This window comes from Lissotriton vulgaris, chromosome 2_2, assembly GCF_964263255.1.
Source record: "Lissotriton vulgaris chromosome 2_2, aLisVul1.2, whole genome shotgun sequence".
Lineage (NCBI taxonomy): Eukaryota > Metazoa > Chordata > Amphibia > Caudata > Salamandridae > Lissotriton > Lissotriton vulgaris.
This window is the reverse complement of record NC_141688.1, coordinates 93,719,531-93,738,429: the sequence shown is the minus strand read 5'-3', so window position 1 is coordinate 93,738,429 and position 18,899 is coordinate 93,719,531. Positions and strand designations below refer to the sequence as shown.

Here is an 18,899-nt window from a genome sequence, read left to right as displayed (position 1 = left end):
ATTGGGTATTAGGAGATAATTTAAGACGCCCCCCCCTCTCCCCCACCCCCCCGAAATTTTCGCCTGCCTAGAGGCCTCCACACACAGGTTTTAATCGGTCACTGAGCATTCATTGCCTTAATGTGCTTTCCAAGATCGCTGGCTGGGATACCCTGAATGACTCAGCAGAGGTTTAAACTTTGCTGTTCAGGGAGGTAGGAAATTTCGTAAGAAAGAGTTAACGTTCTTACGCCCGGTTTGGTTAGTGGTTACATAACGCAGCGGCAGGGTTACTGTAAATAAAGTTAAGGCAGAAGAGAGAGAGAGAGTCTGTGCCCCGGGGAGGAGCGTGCTTGCTTGATGCAACACCTTCCTAACGCCAGGAAGTAGCGATTTCAAGTTGTTGTCACATGGGCTGTGCTCCGAAAGGATTAAAGAGCTGGGGTAAAACACTCCAGGGACCGGAGTTAGACAGTAAGTACACAACGGTTCGTCTTTTATTTCAAACGTTACGGATTTTTCGGGTTATTGTTGAGAAACGGGCCTCTGCAGTTGTAGTTATATGGCGTTCGGCGAGTACAAAGTGAAAGTCTCTCTCGCAGGTGCACCGAGGGCTGCGTTAAAAAGGTGCCAAGCATGCACAATGTACCAGTTCCTGTTAAAGTTGGAATATATCTTAAAGATGGCTTTAACATGGCCCAAGCTGCCACGAGCAGGCTTTATTGTCGTGTGGTATGCATGGTGTTGGTTCCCGACCCTGTCTGCCATTGATGTTACTAGTCAGTTTGCATTGAAAACGCAAAAGTACCAACACTCCTCAAGTTACAGCACAGAAGAGGAGGCTTTGTGGGCGCAACGGAACTGTCCAATCACGTTGCTGCCAAGGGAGCTCATGTTACGTGTGACACCCCCAGCACGTGAACACTTGGCGCTATTATTTAGGCTATTCCAGAAAGATAAAGTGCCAGATAAAGTGCAAAACTAAAGACGGGAAAAATAATGCATGTTAATGTACTACCTAGCCAGGTTTATTTATGGAATCATGTCCCGGAAGGATTCAGATTTGTACCCGGCATCTCCCAGTACCCAGCGTGCGTGAAATACGGGCAGCTAGAAAGAGGTCAGGAATACATCTACCCCTGTTCACACGATAACGAACCCGGGCTGCTATTTTATCTTTTGAGATTCAGTATATTTTAGACGATTGTGTGTTCACTGTTTTCAACCTAACTTGGGGTTTCTCTTTTTCTTATTACCATGTTTTTATGGGTTCTCTGTCCCGATCTGTTTTACTCCGTTCTTTGTCAAACGTTTAGTGATTTGATGTGCTATCTTGTTAATGTATTGTGAAGCGCTTAGTCTAACGTTTTATATAATATATAGTGATCCATTCATTAAACAATAATTGAAGTCCCCTACTGCATCGAGTGAGGGACCACAGCCAGTAAAGCATTTAATATTTTTTAAGAGGGACATAGAAGTGGACATGGATACATTTATTGTGCACAGAGATATTCTAAGGTATGGGCAAAGTGTGGGCAATTGCCCGGAGCTCCCCCTTCCAAGGGGCCTCCAGGGAAAGTTAACTTTCTCTCTAGTTCACTTCAGTTTAGTTTTGTATCTTAACCTTTATTGTATAATTCAATATTGTTGGGCAACATAGGTGTTAGACCTGGCATCATTGGCTTGAGTCTCTCCTCCATTTTTTCTGTTGGCCTCCACTGTTTTACGATGTTTTTGCTGGTATATGCTTTGGGCACTGTGCCACTGCTTATCAGTGCCACAGTGCAAGTGCTCCCTATTGTAAATTACTGTATTGATTGAATTCCATGTTTGGCTTATTTGGTTTACTGTCAGTCCCTAGTCTAGTGCACCAGGAGTGCCAGGGCTTGTAAATACAAATGCTGCTCGTGGGCTTGCAGCACACGTTGTGCCACCCACAAGAGCGGCCTAGTAAAAGTATGTCTGAGGGTCTGACATTGCCAGACCCACGTGCAGTCTAGTACTGTCACGCTGACTGCGCAAGTACACCTACTTGCCAGTCCCTAAACCTTCCCTTAACTTCATGTTAGTCACCCCTATGGAAGGCCCACGGGCAGGGCGCATTGTAAGTATAAGGTAGGACAGGCCTGACCAAGTTGGCATGTCCTAATAGTGAATTACAGCCATATTCGTTTTTCACTATTGCGAGGTAACCTGCTCTCCATTAGTTAGAATGGGCTGCCAGGATTATAAATGCTATGATCCTAGCTGGCTCGGGGAGCATGGTGCAATGTCGAGTTTGGTATCCCTGAACTCGGGGTTTAATTACGCATCCGTTGGTGTGGATGGTTTTTGGACTCTGGGTTTGAAAATAGCACTTTTAGAAAGTGGCTATTTTCTTGTCTAACTATTTCTGGTTTCTGCTGGTTTGGTGTGTGTGTGACAGGAGCTGGGTGGCTCCAGAGATCTGATGAGTCAGTGTGGGATGAGTAGGACATTTGCGTTGAGAGTAGGGGGAGAGTAGTTGCTGATAGCCTGCCCTGCCTGATACAATGCTGGCTCCACCTCCTGCCAGGCGACTGATGGCTCTGTGTCTGCCATGGACGATCCTAGCCCCACCTCCTACCAGGAGGCCGATAGCTCTGCTCCTGCCAGTGACAATGCTGGCTCCACCTCCTGCTGGGCGTCTGAGGACCCAGCCCTGCTCAGTGAATAGGCCAGGTGCCTCTGCCTGGCTCCACCCACAACAGACCCAGGATGTTGGGAAATTCCCCAGCATGGACAAAGGGATCAAAGCCAAAAAGGTGTATAAGAGAAGGACCCCTGAACCAAGAATTTAGATCACTTCTGACAAGGAACCCTGAAACCAAGGACAAGAAGCCTGCTGATCCAAGGACTTGCCTACCCCTTCTGCCAGTGTGCTGTTTGCATTGCTTCTTTATTTTTGCCAAGGAACCAGGAGAGAGGAACTGTGTGTGTACTCTCAAACTTTGCTAAGAAAATCTCCAAGGGCTGGAAGAGTGCCAGCCTCCTGTTGAAGTCACAGGGCTAAAGGACTTCATCTGCTAAAAAGTGCTATTTGCTGGAACTTGAGAATCCAGCACCTCTGAAAGAAACCAGCAATCTCGACGCCGACGGACGTCGCCGAATCCAGCTCGACATCGGGAGTAACGGCTCCAGTGTCCCGCTTCCCCCACGCCGGCCGCCGGGCCCAATCGACGCCAGCAGCAACGCCAGTGAGTAGTGAGTTCGGCTCCAGCTCCAAGGGACCTCGTGTCTGCACTGCTGCTGATCGCATCGACTTCATGCCCTCTCGACGCTGTGAGCGCTGCTCACTCTTGCAACAGCATCCTCGACATCGACATCGACGACTACTGAGGCCTGATCGACACCGACGACGCGACGCCGGATTGCTCGACGCCGCTGATCATCGTGTGCTTCATTTTCCTAAGGTACTGTGTTGTTGGGGGTCCGTGTGACTCCGGGCTCGACGTAGCGCTCATCGCGGTCGACGCCAAACCTTTGGATTAACTTTGCCTCGACGTCGTGTGACTCCCGTGTGGGTTACATTGTTGCTAAGAACTGTGTTTCCAAGAAGAAGAGTTGCTTTTGAGACTAAAGACTTTGTGCTAAGAAGAAACTACACTTGAACTATTATTTTTCCTTCCAAGAGTATTTATTAAGATTGTGGTATATTTTTGTTGTTATTTGGTCTTGTGCTAAGCCTTATATAAAAATCCTTATTTTTATAATACTACTGTGTTGTGTCCATTTGTAGTGTATTCACTTTATTACTGTATGTGGTCATAAATGCTTAACACACAGCCTCTGAGATAAGCCTGTCTGCTCTGCCAATCTACCAAGGGGGTGAGCAGGGGTTATCAAAGGGTGTGATCCCCTTGCCCTGACTAGAAATGGTGTGTCCCTATTTGTCAGAAGTGCATACCTCTGCCAACTAGAGACAGCCAGTTCTAACAATAGGGTTTTGATTATCAAAGAAATAGGTAATACAATTCAAAGTTATTCCAAACAGGGCCCCCCAAAATGTTTTTTGCACAGGGCTCCCTAAATTCTTAAGATGACACTGATTGTGCAAACATATGTGTATTAATGGGAGGTAAATAAACGCAGTCACACACAGAGTGAAGTCCAGCAGAGAATGTTTACTGTTGGGGCGGCCTATCAGTGCTTTGGTACAGTTTTCCTGGTGGATGCCATTGATCATAGCAACCCTCTCTATGATGCTTTTGGGGGTTACTGACGTCACCCCACCAAGAATGTGAATTATTTAATTGTAGCTAATGCCCTGATTCGTAATTAATTTTTAAAGTCATATATTTATGCAGTAATATTCGAATACTCTGGGGGCAGGTATATTACTCAAGAGCATTATTTCTTCACAGCGGCCTTGTGCATGCCACTTTCATAGGACTGCTTTCAGGGTTGGGTGGCATGGGGACGCTTCATCGAAACCAGTCTCGAAATGTGTTCCCTATTCTGGACAGTTCCCTCTTAGGACAGTCCAATCCTGGACCTCTAAACATCCAAAATGCATGCAGTTATTGCTCACCACTAAAACATAGTACAGTTAAAACATATTCTTAGCTAGACAACAATAGTTTAGCAGTAAATATCTTCCAAATAAGCATCACGGTAAGTACTAGTGTGCCCATATGCTTTGTTGGCTAGTGTATGCTTGTTTCTCCGAGATGTTTGTGGTTTCAAGGACAACTGCCCATAGCAAAGAAGTTCTCTTGTCCTTATTTTGGTGAAAATGTCCAGGCTTCACTTAGGATTATTTAGGCTTTGAGGCTTTTAATATCACTTCCTGTGATGGCAACAGGGAGACATTGTCTACATCGAATGCACTACAACATATTCCATTACAACGCAGTCGTTACAACGACCGCGTTGTTTCAACGCAAACCATTACATTACAACGACTTGCGTTACAGCAAGTCGTTGTAATGACTTGCGATGTAATGGTTCTCATTGTAACAACGCGGTCGTTGTAACAACAGCATTGTAATGGAATGCGTTGTAGCGCATTCGATGTAAAGACATATTTTCATGGCAACATTTTCACAGCAAAAAGAAAAAAATGGCAGTTTCTTGGGACTAAAAAACACCCTTACACCAGCCCAAGGGATAACATGCAGGGGATTTCAATCAGATGCTGAGGAGCTACAGAGTAAATCTGCATCCTTTAATAGCAATTGACCCACTGTCTTCTATGATTGCAGTTTCGAGCTTGATATCTCTGAATAGTTGTGGGGAGTTTTGATGATGTCCTGTAGTTCTTATCAAATAGGCGTAATCACAAGCTTCTCTCCAGAATGGTTCTTGCAAATATCAAATTACATGTTTAAAAGCTTTGTAGCCTTTTGTGCGTGCAAGTGGCCCTCATCATTGTTTGGGCACAACAATAGAACAGTAAGTGGTCCTGGTCTAGTGGAGGGGTATAGAGCTCTTTCTTACTGCCATAAGTGTTTACATCCTTTATACATCCTTTATATAAGCTCTCCAAACACAAATCATGTCCCACTTTGTTCTTCATTGAGACTTACTCCATTAATTGTTTTTCCAGGCAAACATTGACAGCTGTGTTGTATGAGAAAAAGGCACTTATCAAATGCAGAATTAGAAGTTCCAGTCTGATGGACCTGACCGCCCCTCAACCGTAACCAAATATCCTACAGTGATAATCAGCAGTGGTGATTTGGACTTGTGTTTGTGCAGTGCCTTACTGTAATTTTGTGTCACACTACCACCCCACATAAATAATCTAAGACCAATTCGAGTTTTTCCAAATCTATTCTCTTTGCTGCCTGTCTGTGACTAAACCTGCAGTGATGGAATTTGAGCTGGCTAGCTTGGAAAATTACACTGTGGCTGAATTCAAGCCTGTCTGCAAGGAAAGAGGGCTCCCCATCAAGATGTTGGAGCTGCAGAAAGGTTTGAAGGCCTGGTGGGAGGTTCACCAGCCACTAACAGCCACAAAGGAACAGGATGATAAGGATGATCGACATGATCTCCCTTCTCCCCTACCCAGCCAAAGTTCTCGAGAAAGTAATCAACCAGCAGTTCACCGAATTTGTGGAACAAAACCACCTACTGGACGCTTCTCAATCAGCATTTTGTGCCAACCACAACACTGAGACTGCACTGATTGCGGCCACAGATGACATCAGAATTCTCCTCGACTGTGGAGAAACCTGATCCTCCTCAACCTCTCCACTGCATTCGACACAGTCTCCTACAACACCCTCAGCAACAGACTCCACAACATAGGCATACAGCAAGATGCCCTCAAGTGGAGCACCTCCCTCCCTACAGGATGCACACAGAACATCCAACTTCCTCTCTTCCCCTCTGCATCGAAAGACATCATATGCGGCGTAGCACAAGGATCATCCCGCAGCCCCAACCTTTTCAACTTCTACATGATCCCCTCGCAGACGTTGCCAGATTTCACAGACTCAACATAATCTAGTACACAGATGACACTCACTCACGGAGGACCCCTCCAACGTAAAAAAACCAACTTCTGTAATGCCATGACCAACATAGCCAAATGGATGAGAGACAGCTGCCTCCAACTGAATGGCTGGACTGTTCCTATGGGGAACAGGGTCAAGACTGATTTGCAAATGGCTGGGCCTGAACTGGAAAGGCATGGGGAGCAAAAAAACAATGGATTTAGGCCCAGATCTCTGTACTCGGGTGAATGTTTGCCATTGTGCAGTATTCTGTCCACCAATTGTTTTTGCATTTGTCACCCGAGTGGGACGGGTATGCCCAGATGTTGGTCCTGTGCTCACCATGCCACTGGAGTCAAGCTAGCCTGGCTGATGAGGGGTGTTGCCTCAATACCCGTCCCAGGATGCTTGTTTCCAGTCCACGATGGATTTAGGCCCAGATCTCTGTACTGGGTGAATGTTTGCCATTGTTCAGCATTTTGTCCATTAATTGTTGTTTTTGCATTTGTCACCCCAAGTGGTACAGGTATGCCCAGATGTGGGTCCAGTGCTCTCCATGCCAGGGGTGATGCCCTGAAACCGGTGCCAGGATGCTTTTTTCCAGTCCAGGCAGGACTGTCACTTTGTCTTATGGCCAAAGCTGTGGCCACAACAGATTTCAGGCATGCGGGTAGGGCCTGTGCAACTGGATCCAATGTACTAGAAAAATAGGCACATGGCTTGTGTTTCCCTGCTTGGTCTTGTGTAAGAACAGATAGTGCCGTTCCATCCCGCTCTGTCACGAACAGGGTGAAGTGTTTATTGTAATCAGGAGTGGCTAAAACTGGCGCTTGACACAAGGCCCGTTTTAGTTCTTCAAATGCTAGGGTATGCTCTGATGTCCAAGGGAGGACAGTAGAAGTGGCCGCCTCCAATGTAGTCAACTGTATGAGTGGCTTGACTATGTGGGCGCACTGGGAATCCATTGTCTACAATAGGAGGTAAGGCCTATGAACGCACGTACTTCTTTTTGTGTCTTGGGTTGTGAAAGGTTGGAAATCAATTGAATTTGTTCTTGTGTCAGCTGCCTACCCTCCTTGGACAGCAAGTGCCCTAAGTAAGCCACTTGCTGTTCACAGAACTGCAACTTTGAAGGGGACACCTTGTGCCCCTTGTCTGCCAGAAAGTGTAAGACTGTGAGGGACGCCTTTTCGCAGTCAGTTTCTGACCTCGCTGTGATGAGAATGTCATCCACGTACTGTATTAATGCTGTGTTGGTAGGCATACTAATACTGTCAAGCTGTCTCTTCAATGCCTGACTGTAAACACTTGGACTTTCTGTATAGCCTTGAGGTGCTCTTGTGAATCTAAAACTTCGACCTTTTAAACTGAATCCAAAAAGATATTGACTGTCAGGATGTATAGGAGTACTGAAGAATGCATTCTTCAGGTCAGTGACCGTAAAGAATGTTGCCTCAGCGTCAATAGCGGTCAATAGTGAAGAAATGTCCGGGACCACTGGGTATTGAGGGACTACGCATTTGTTCAGTTCTCGAAGGTCAACTACTAGTCTGTACACTGGGGGTGCTTGAGGGTCTGTGCGTTTAAGAACAGGAAGGACGGGTGAGTTACACACATTCGAGTCTGTCTCCACCACCACCCCCTGTTCTATGAGTTCTTGAATTATTTTTAATAAGGCCGCTTAGGCCTCAGGTGGGATCCTGTACTGTCGTATTCAGGGTATGACTACTCCTGCTTTGAGTGTGACCTCATGTGGTGTGATGTTCATGTAACCTACGTCGTCGAACCTTGTGCCCATAGATACTGTGGGACGTTCTGAAGTCTGGGATCAATGTCTTTGACTGTGAAATGTCCTTTTAAATCATGCAAAAACAGTCTTACTCCTTCTGGTGAGCAACAGATAACTGTTCCCAGTTCCTTTAGGGTCTTTATACCGAGTAAACTTTCTGGACATGTTTTAGTCAGTAGTAGGTCTGTGGTGCATGTCAGTGGACCCACCCCAATTGAGACTGGTTCTGATACTTTGTTAATAATCGGCTTTCCAGAAAATCCCAGGGATATACTCTGTGAGCCCGAGAGAGGTGCCTCTGGGACCTCGTCATGACTGATGGTAGTCCTGCTTGCCCCTGTGTCAATCAGAAACTTTCTATCTTGTCCCAGCAAACGAGCATGTACATAGGGACCCTCTTGGTCCACAGGAACTGGGATAAGGGGCAAACCATCTTCCCTCTCGAGGCTGTTTCATGAAAAGGATTGGTATTCTGGGTAGTCTGACTGTGTGTACTGATACATTTGAGGTGCAGCGGCAGCGGGTGTCTGGACCTGCTGCGGGGTGGGGGCTTGTGTCTGTTGAGTGTTGTTCTGTCTGGGTGTATAGGGCCGTTCCTTTGTTTTGCCTGTAGTTATATTGTGCTTTAGGACGGGGCACTCCCTTACAAAGTGACCCTGTTGTTTACAATAATTGCAGGTCCCTTTATTGGGTGCGGTACCATTCTTGTTCGTGTTTGCAGGTACTGTTTGGGCAACTAGCACCTTCACTTTTGTATCCTTCATGCGCTTCTTTTCTTGTTCCTGCTCTTCACTTATTCTATTTTGGTGGTATTGCAACATCTGTAACATTTGTGAGGGGCTATTTGCTTGCCAAGTACTCTCAACCTTCAGCACTCTATTCCTAATCTGAGGAAGGGCGTTATCTACCAGTTTTGTCACAAAAAGGTGGGGGTAGGCCTCACTACTGTTTTTTAAACCACTGTTGACAGAGAAGCATTTCTCCAACCTAGTGTAGTAATCGCTTGTGTCTTCCTCTGGTTTCTATTTACACGCTGAAATTGCATCCCAATCTTCCTTTTTAGTCGTCAATAGTCTTGGTAAAATTTGTATAAGGAGTTCGGGGAGCTCCTTAGCTTTAGTACCAAGACCATCCCCCGGTGCCCTATCTGCGTCTTCCATTTGCAACTCCACCCATTTCAACGTTTTATCTCCCACATCCCAGTCTTTCTCTTTAAGTTTCTCGTAAATGCCAGCTGGTAACAAGACCTTTAGTAACTTTAGGATATCAGGGTATGTATAGTCTCCTATGCGGAGGATATTTTTCATTTCTCTGTGAATCCCCCCGGGTTTTTATCATGGGAAGGTAAAAACCTCTTCATTTCCAGTATTTCTAACTTTGTCAGAGGGGTATAGACATGTACCCGCTGGAAAGTGCCGTCTGTTTTTCTTATGGGATGGACCTCTTGCAGAGGGTACTGTCCTCTGGGATGGGGATCGGATGTCATTGAAGTGGACAGGAATTGTTCATAATGATGACGCTGGTCCAGAATGATATTAATCAATTCCGGGCCCAGTTTCATCCATCTATTTATTTATTTATTTATTTATTTTGCGATTTCTAAAGCGCCTGGTGACCCGTAGGCATCCCCGCGCTGTAAATCTGTGGAGACCAGGAGAGGGGGAGAGGGAGTGAATTATTTGGGAAACAGAAGGGTTTTGAGTTTTTTTCGGAATAGAGTGTGAGAGGGTTCCAGACGTAGACTGCGAGGGAGTGAGTTCCATCCTATGGAGGCTTTGACCGAAAAGCGACGACCACCGGTGCGAGCCTTCCTGAATTTTGGTACAGTGGCAAGATGTTCGGCGTCGGAGTGAAGGGGTCTGGGGGCTTTATATGGAGTAACCATGTCTCTCAGCGCGGCTGGGCCAACTCCATTGATAAGCTTGTGGGTGGTGCACAGGGCTTTAAACTCTACTCTCTGGCGGACAGGGAGCCAGTGTAGGGCTTTGAGGGCAGGCTTGGCTGAAGCTCTAGGGGGGAGGTTCATGATGAGCCTGGCCGCCGCATTTTGGGTGCGTTGGAGTTTGGCCAGGGTGTATTCCGGTGCCCCAAGATAGATGGCGTTGCTGTAGTCAAGCCGGGCTAAGATAAGTCCCTGGACCAGTAATTTCCTGGATAGCGGGGGGAGAAGAGGTAGGATCTTGCGCACGGATCGCAGGAGACCAAAGCAGGTGCCTGCTGTTTTGGCAGCCTGAGTCTTCATGGTTAGGTCAGGTTCCAGCCATACTCCTAGTGTTTTGATCTCATTTTTTGGTGAGGGGATTTCACCAAAGGTGTCAGGCCAAACTGTTGGTGGAATGGACGTCCATTTGTTGCCCAGGAGCATGATCTCGGTTTTTGCACCATTCAGCTTCAGGGAAGAATCACACATCCAGGTATGGATGTCCTGGAGACAGTTCAGCAGGCTGTCTGGATGATTATCCAGGTGGGACAGGGAGACGACTAGTTGAGTGTCGTCTGCGTAGTTTATTATTTTTATACCGTAGGGGGCCACTACGTCTTCCAGGGGGGCCATATAGACATTAAACAAGGTGGGGCTGAGCGACGACCCCTGGGGAACTCCGTTCTTGAGTGGTAGTGGTTCTGAACGTGAGTTGCCGTCCCACACCTGAAAGGAGCGGTTGGAAAGAAAGGATTCGATCCATGCTCGCGCCGTACCCACAATTCCTGCCTTGGCCAGGCGGTGTAGAAGGACACGGTGGTCCACCGTATCAAAGGCGGCACTGAGGTCCAGGAGGATCACTGCCACTGATCCTCCTGAGTCCAGGATGCACCTTGCCTCCTCGATGACGGAGAGGAGGGCAGTGTCCGTGCCATGGCCGGGTCGGAACCCAGTTTGGGATTGACGCAAGAGATTGTTTGTCTCGAGAAATTGGGACAATTGCGAGTTCACTAGCTTTTCCGCCATCTTGCTGATACATGGGAGCAGCGAGATAGGTCTGTAATTAGCCATGTCGTCCGGGTTGAGTTGGGGCTTTTTCAACAGGGCCTTAACGACTGCGTTCTTCCAGTTGGGGGGCACCGTTCCTTCGGAGAGAGAAGTGTTGATAAGGTCCTTGATGGTAGGGGCTATGTTGGGGGACACCTTTTTTAGGAATCTAACCGGGGCTGGGTCAAGGGGAGAACCGCTTTTCATTTTCTCCAGCGTGGAAGTTACCTCGGTGAGGGAGACTGCTCTGAAAGTGTCCAGCTGTGGACTATTGTTGCAGGCCGCTATATCCGGGAGGGAAGGGGGGCTAACGGTAGGGAGGGAGTCTAGTATCCGCAAGATTTTAGAGTCGAAGTAGTTGGCCAGATCCTTACTTCTGTCTGGGGGGGGGAGTGAGAGGAGGGTGCTGTTGGGATGTTTAGTACTTCTTTGACTATCAGGTATGATTCTTTTGAGGAGTTTGTCGCGGTTTTTATTCTGTTGTCATAAAATGCCACTTTGGCTAGCTTCAAGGCTGTTTTGTAGCGTCTTACCGCGCTGTGGTACATGTCTTTGTTACTATGGAGCCAGTCTTTCCTCCACACTCTCTCGGCCTTTTTACACTCTTTACGGAGCGCTCTGAGTTCGGAATTGTACCATGGAGCATGGCCCTTGGTCTTATTTTTGACCTCTCGATTTTTGATGGGGATGAGGCTGTCAAGGGAAGAGGAAATCCAGTCTCTGAACTGGGTGTCCGCAGTGGCGGGGTCGACTGTGAGACTGGGGGTAGTGGCGTCCAGAGCAATGGCCCAGTTTTCCACCGAAAGTCTGGCCCAAGATCTGTCCTTGGTGTAAGTTGTGGGTTTTTGGGGTTTCTTAAAAGACCCTGGAAGGTGGGCCGAGACCAGGAAGTGATCCGTCCACGGGAGGGGGAGGGAATTAGTGAACTGAAGGGAAGGAATGTTCGAGAACACAGGGTCGAGCAGATGTCCTTTCGAGTGCGTGGCTCCTGAATTAGCAAGGGAGAGGCCAAGGGCACCCAGATCACAGATTAAATCAGATGCCCCTGTGTCTAGTGGATCATCAAAATGTATGTTAAGGTCACCTGTAATCAAGAAGTTAGATGTTAAATGGGCCAGGGATGAAACGGTTTCCAGAAAAGCGGCAGAGAAGAGACCAGGGGGCCTGACAGGGAGTTGGTCGGGGAAAGCAGTAGCGTGAAGAGGCAGCTCTCCGACTCCTGGCTCTGAATCTCACTAGATCGACAGGTGAAGTAGTCTCGGTAAATGATGGCTAATCCACCTCCTCGACCAAGAGGGCGGGGTTGGGACATGATGAGAAAGCCCGGGGGTAAGGCCGAGACTATGGCGGAGTTAGAATGTCCGGTGATCCATGTTTCGGTTAGGAAAAGTATATCCAAATCGTGATCGACGATCAGATGGTTTATGAGTAGGGCGTGCTTGGGAAGCGATCTACAATTGAGTGTCGCTATTTTGAGGCCTGGGAGTGGGGCAGCCAAACTGGGAAGGAGTAAGTTTCCTGGTTTGCAGATGTTACATCTAGTGAAAGGGACATTGGGGTCGTACATTACATGGCAGGTGCTGTTTCTAGTAGGTCTGAGGCTGAGGAGATCTCGACGAGAGTAGCGTCTCCTTGTGGCGGTAGGGTCCGGCATAGAGTCTGGCCCTAGGCCCGGTCGTGCGCGGACGGGCGCAGACGGGCTTGCCTTAGGCGCTCCCGCTGCGCTCGTCCGCTGCGCTGGTATGGCCGGCACATTTGAGGTGGAGGGAAGGGGGCGTGGCCTCGAAGTGGGCGTGTCTACCCTTCGAGCGGTGATGGCGGTTGGAGGGGAGTTTCCCTGTCTCAGCGCTCAGTCGGCTGTATCAGGGGGAATTTAGGCGATCCTGCTAGGCGCTAGAAGCGAGCGCTTTAAGTGCAGGTGAGTGCAGTTTTAAAAACAGTGCAAGTGAAGAGTTTCAATTTTTAAAAGCAAACAAACAAATAACACACCTCCGGCTTCCGCCTCAGAGGTCAACAAGAGTGTAGCAGCGCTAGTAGGCAGCGTTTAAGTACTACAAGGGGGCGTGGCCTCGAAGTGGGCGTGTCTACCCTTCGAGCGGTGATGGCGGTTGGAGGGGAGTTTCCCTGTCTCAGCGCTCAGTCAGCTGTATCAGGGGGAATTTAGGCGATCCTGCTAGGCGCTAGAAGCGAGCGCTTTAAGTGCAGGTGAGTGCAGTTTTAAAAACAGTGCAAGTGAAGAGTTTCAATTTTTAAAAGCAAACAAACAAATAACACACCTCCGGCTTCCGCCTCAGAGGTCTATCTAGTATTACGTCTTCCAGGAGCTTATATAGTTTACCAGGGTGGTGATATTGGCTCTCATACAACGTGATCAAATGTTGGACCATATAGATACTGGCCAAGCGTTGTTCGAGTGGTGGGAGGCTCAGGAACATCTGGGCCACTATGTCGGGATTATATACACGATGTTGGGACACCCACTGGTTAGTGGACCGGGCCAACTTCCTTTCATGTGGCGTGAGGGGCGCCTCGTCGTCTTTCCAATGGTCTAGTGCTTTTTCAGTTGTTTGGAACAGGTCCTCAGGGGATAGACCCTGTTCCATGACTAATCTCTTTTTCTGAGGACGGTGGCATTTTGCACTACTACCGTGCCGTGCCAGGCCCTGGAAACCCGTGTGCCTTCTGTACTATTCCCGCCCCCCCCCCCCCCGGACGAGTCCTCTTTGTCCTCCTCCTCTGCTTTGCGTATCGCTAATATTCTTTTTCTTATTTTGGTCACCATGTGGTCTTACTGTCCTACCTTATCATGTCTACCGGCATCTATGTTATCGCTCCATTCTATTAAAGCAGCTTCTACATCCCCATCACCCTCATCGAGTTCCCGGATCAGGCAGTTGATGATTAAACAGAGAATGTTGTTTTTAATCCTTATTTACCTGCGCTATAGATTCAGGATTTCGACCAGTTCTGATGAAGTTGTATATATTATCTAAGAAGCCTTTTATGTTAGGTATGTCGTCTAATTCTGCGACAGTTTGTTGTAACCTCCTCGAAATGATGAGCATTGTCCCTTTACCCTGTTCGAGGTCGTATCTACACTTAGGGAGTACAATATCATCTTTGTCTTCGTTATCTGCCCCTTCTCTCCCTGCCCCTCCTCCCGTACTCCGGGAGGCCTGTTGGTCCGGAATGAGTTGGTCCTGATCCTCTGGAGGTGGTGGCGGAGGAAATGGTGCATCTATGTAAGCTGGGGGGGTCTCTACTAGGTAGGCGGAAAGGAACGCCTCTGGTGCCGTTGGTTTAATTTTAAGGGGTACATTTTGGGGAACTTCCTCCGCAATTTCCTCTGAGAGTACAGGGTAGATACCAGTAGCAAGAGCGTTCCTTTCCCTATCCATTTGTTCCGCTCGAACCTGTTCACCCTCTTCTAGTAACTCTTTTTCTTTTGCCTGTTCTGACATTCGCCTGCTTTTCTCGGCTTTATTAAGTTCTTTCAGGGCCCTCCTATTAGCCTCCTTGCGCCATAATTCAATGGCCTCTTTTTGCGAGGGCCTCGATTTCCTTTTCCATAATTGTTCCTCTACTCTTATAATACATTCCGAGTCCCATGTGCTGGTAGCAGGCCATCTATGCATAGCCTCTAGATCCTTTGTGTAATCTACCCAGAGATCTAAATAGAGAATGGCGCTTAGGACATGCTTGTTATACATAAAATGGCCGGGAGTATCTCTTGGCGGGACATTAACTGCCTCTTCTACCATTCCCTTTTTAGTGCCTATCTTACGCAACTTTGAAAACAGCGGCATGCTGAAACCTAATTAAAACAATTTCAGACTCAAAACATATACAGCATATCCTTATGCACTGAAATACAGTACAACTATACCGGTCTCATAAAGAAGACTCGTCTTTACCATGTTCATTAAATGCACCCGTCTTTATGCGTTCTCAGTGGTACTCACCGGGAAGCAGAACTTGAAGACCTGGTCATCGGACACTTGACGCTTGCGCAGGAATGGCAATACCAGGTCAGCGGTTAAACACTACCACGAGCGGTTTGTTTTGCTTGATTCTCACAAGCCCGACATACTGTTCCTGACCGAAACCTGGTTTTGTGATTCCTCTCTACCCTCACTCTTGGCTGCTCTCCCCCCTCCCTACGTGGCTTTACGTGCCGATCGTCCAGTGGGTAAGACAGGGGGTGGCGTGGCTCTAATTGCCCGGTCCGAATATAATTTCCAACCTCTTCCCTCCCCCCTCATTACCCCCACTGAACATCTTGTAGTTCGCTCTCTTACATTTTCTCCCCCGATTACTTGTCTCTTAATGTATCATCCGCCCCAGCCCTCGCCTCTGTTGCTGCCAGCTTTTCAGGACCTACTGGCCACCCTGGCGGTCAACTACGCCTCTGTTTTAGTGCTAGGCGATTTTAATTACTGGCCCTCTGACCCCCTTGAGTTCACTTCTTCTAAACAGTTCACGGAATCACTCCAATCCTTGAATTTGGTCCCTCACATACATGTTCCGACACACATACATGGTCATATACTAGACCAGGTCTGGTCTCTCAACATCTCTGTTTCCCCCATGTCTGTATCTCCTTGTCCCTGGTCAGACCATGCCCTTATCTCCTTCTCCCTTCTCCTCAACTCTGTCACTAAGGTCTCGCGCGCCAAAAACACCTGGGCGCGGAACTGGAATCGTGTTGATTTCCCTTCACTGTCTTCCCTGCTCCTGAACTCCTCTCCTAACCTGATATGCTTATCTTCTTCCTTACAAGCCACCGTTATCAACACCTGGCTCGCTGGAGGCTGCGACTCGGTAGCCCCTCTACGTCGGATTTCAACTCGACGACCTCAGGAATCAAACAGGTGGTTCAGCGAAGACCTGAAGGAACAAAAGCTGGCCGTACGACAGGCCGAGAGGCAGTGGAGAAGGGACTATCGTCCCTCATCAAAAAATCACTACTCCGCACTATTAAGTGATTATAAAAAAGCCATACTAGTCGCTAAAACTGCCTACTTTTCAACAAAAATCCTGGTGGCAGAGAATAAATCTAGGGAGATTTTTACAATAGTTAACGATCTAGCTTATTCTGACAGGGCTTCACCTCAACCCCCTCCCACCCAGCCCTTGTGTGATTCGCTAAATTCATATTTTTGGGAAAAAATTGCAATTATTAAGGCCAATATCCCTCCCCCCTCTTCTACTTTTGTTGAACCCTCTCCCCCTATTGTCCAGTGTTGTCTCTCCTCGATTCCTCCCCTTACCGAAGAAGTATTCTTAGAGATACTCCCAAAGGTTAAATCAGGCTCTCCGGCAGACATCTGCCCGGCACGTATTCTCCAACAGATTTATTCTGTTTGCACCCAGCCCCCGATCACTTTCCTTAACAGTTCTCTTGCCCAGGGAGTTGTGATCCCCGCACTTAAATCAGCCACAATAGTGCTTATTTTGAAGAAGCCCGGGTCTGATCCTTCCGCCCCAGCTAACTATCGCCCCATTTCTCTACTGCCCTACTTGGGAAAGGTGCTTGAGCGCCATGTTACATCGGTACTCAGCGCCCATGTAGAAGCAAATGGTGGCCTGGCGTCTCGTCAGGCCGGCTTCTGTCCCAGGCACTCCATTGAATCTGTCGTGGTGTCGGTCCTGGACAACCTCAGGGAGGGCATGGACCAAAATAAACACCAGGCCCTGGTGCTCCTCGATCTCTCCGCCGCTTTTGACACGGTGGACCATACCATCTTGCTTTCACGTGTCAGAGCGGCGGGAATCGAGGGCTCAGCCCTGGTCTGGCTATCGTCCTTCCTGAGGGACCGCACCCAGGCGGTCCGGCTGGGGGATTTCACGACCACCCCACTTCAGGTCACCTGTGGTGTTCCCCAGGGTTCCTCTCTCTCTCCTTTACTGTTTAATCTATATATCTATCCTTTAATGTTTGCACTCCAGCAGCTGGAGGTCATTGTATATAACTATGCGGATGACCTCCAGCTCATTTTCAATCTCTCTTCTTCTTCTCACTCTGTTTCTAATTTTCAGACTATTATGATTTTCATCAGGGACTGGATGAACCACAACCATCTGAAGTTGAACCCGGACAAAACCGAGTTGGTTCTTACAGGTGGTTCTTCCAGTCCCTGGAACTCTTTATTCTGGCCCTCTTCCTTTGGTCCCCCCCCACTCCTTCCTCCACAGTCAAGACCCTAGGTATCAAAATGAACAATCATCTCACCCTACATTCACAAATTAGCTCTGTTGTTTCCTCTTGCTTTCTCACTCTTCGTACTATTCGCACTGTTTCCCGCTTTTTTTCTCCCCTGGCACTCAAACTGATTATGTCCGCTCTGGTGATTTCCCGGCTGGATTACGCCAATGCCCTGTACAACGGCATCCCGGCGTACAGCCTTCGGAAGCTCCAGATGGTTCAGAACCAGGCAGCCCGATTGGTGTATGGCCTTTCCCGCTCTCACCATTCAACACCCCTACTAAAGGTGCTCCACTGGCTTCCTGTCAGGGAACGTTCCCTTTTTAAAACCGGCTGTATGGTTTTTCAGGCCCGTCAGGGTTCCGCTCCCGCCTTCATTTCTTCCTTGATTAGGGAATACGTCCCTGCCAGAGAGCTTCGCTCATCGTCCCAATCACTTTTGCAAATCCCGCGTTACAAACGTAAAAAGTGGGGAGGAGCCAATTTTTCAACTTTGGCTCCTACTTTTTGGAATTCCCTCCCCGACCACATACGATCTGCTTCACATTACTCCTCCTTTCGTAAAGACCTCAAAACTTTTTTGTTTAAACAGGCCTTTTCTTTGTAAATTTGTCCTACCTATCTCACTGGGCCAGCTATTTACGGCCTCTCTCTGCTAAATTTGTCTCCACAGCGCCAAGAAACCGCACGGTGAACGTAGCGCTTTACAAGTATTTTAAATTCAAATTCAAATGGCGGATCTCTGAAGACCTCGGACTCGGCCTCTCATTGGTTGGGCTCTGGGTCGGGATGCTCCGCAATCTTCCTCACCGCCTCGTGTGGATGTCTGGTCGCAGTTCGCCTCCTCCGTGGGCCTGAGGGAGTAGGCGGGAAATCCCGCTGGCGTGTACACTTCAAGTCCGTCGAGGCTGTAGAAGGGGGCAGGGGCTGGACCTACATCACCTGCGCGTGGGGAAGGGGATGCGTCCCTGTTCGGGCGCCATAAATGTGGTAAATACATTATTTACACTATCATAATTTCTATAGATACCAAAAGAGTCAAGTATAAATGAGGAGCAGAGTCCGTGGTGTTAGAGTCAATGGGGCTTTATTGCATTAACTCTAGTTAAGGGAGAGCTCCTTCACCAAGCGGGTTCAGGAGTGTTCTGAACTTTATTCACAGAGTACAATATTTATACATTCTTTGCATACATAGGAAGGAGCCCTCCAAGTAGAGTAAAAAAAAGATATGAGCATGTAGGCGTTCATTTTAATGAGTCATAGGTGAGTGGGTGCATGCAAGAGGTTGGTCTGCGTGGTCAGCTAAAACTTGTGCTGCCTGTTTGCGCAACTTATCTGAACTTTCCAGGAGGGCTACATTCTTCCTATCTGTTAGGGAGGGCCTTGGGTGTTAGGGTGACCAGTATGTCTGGTTTTATCTCTAGCCTGGGGCATGATCCAGATGGCTCCTATCTGTCGGAGAATGGTTGCTTCATACCAGTGGACTAGCGGCGCGGG

General features: G+C 48.1%; 1 protein-coding gene across 3 annotated transcripts in view; it reads left to right on the top strand.

Annotated features, from left to right (window-relative positions):
- The first annotated feature begins 277 nt into the window (after nt 1–277).
- NRG4 (neuregulin 4) overlaps nt 278–18,899 on the top strand; it is a 210,993-nt gene continuing 192,371 nt past the window's right edge. The window contains exon 1 of one of the 3 annotated variants that reach the window (XM_086959356.1): nt 278–453. The gene's annotated coding sequence lies outside the window, so the exon portion shown is untranslated. Of the gene's footprint in view, nt 454–1,020; nt 1,100–18,899 lie in introns of those variants that run through there. The other 2 variants (XM_086959358.1, XM_086959357.1) reach the window with 2 other exon arrangements.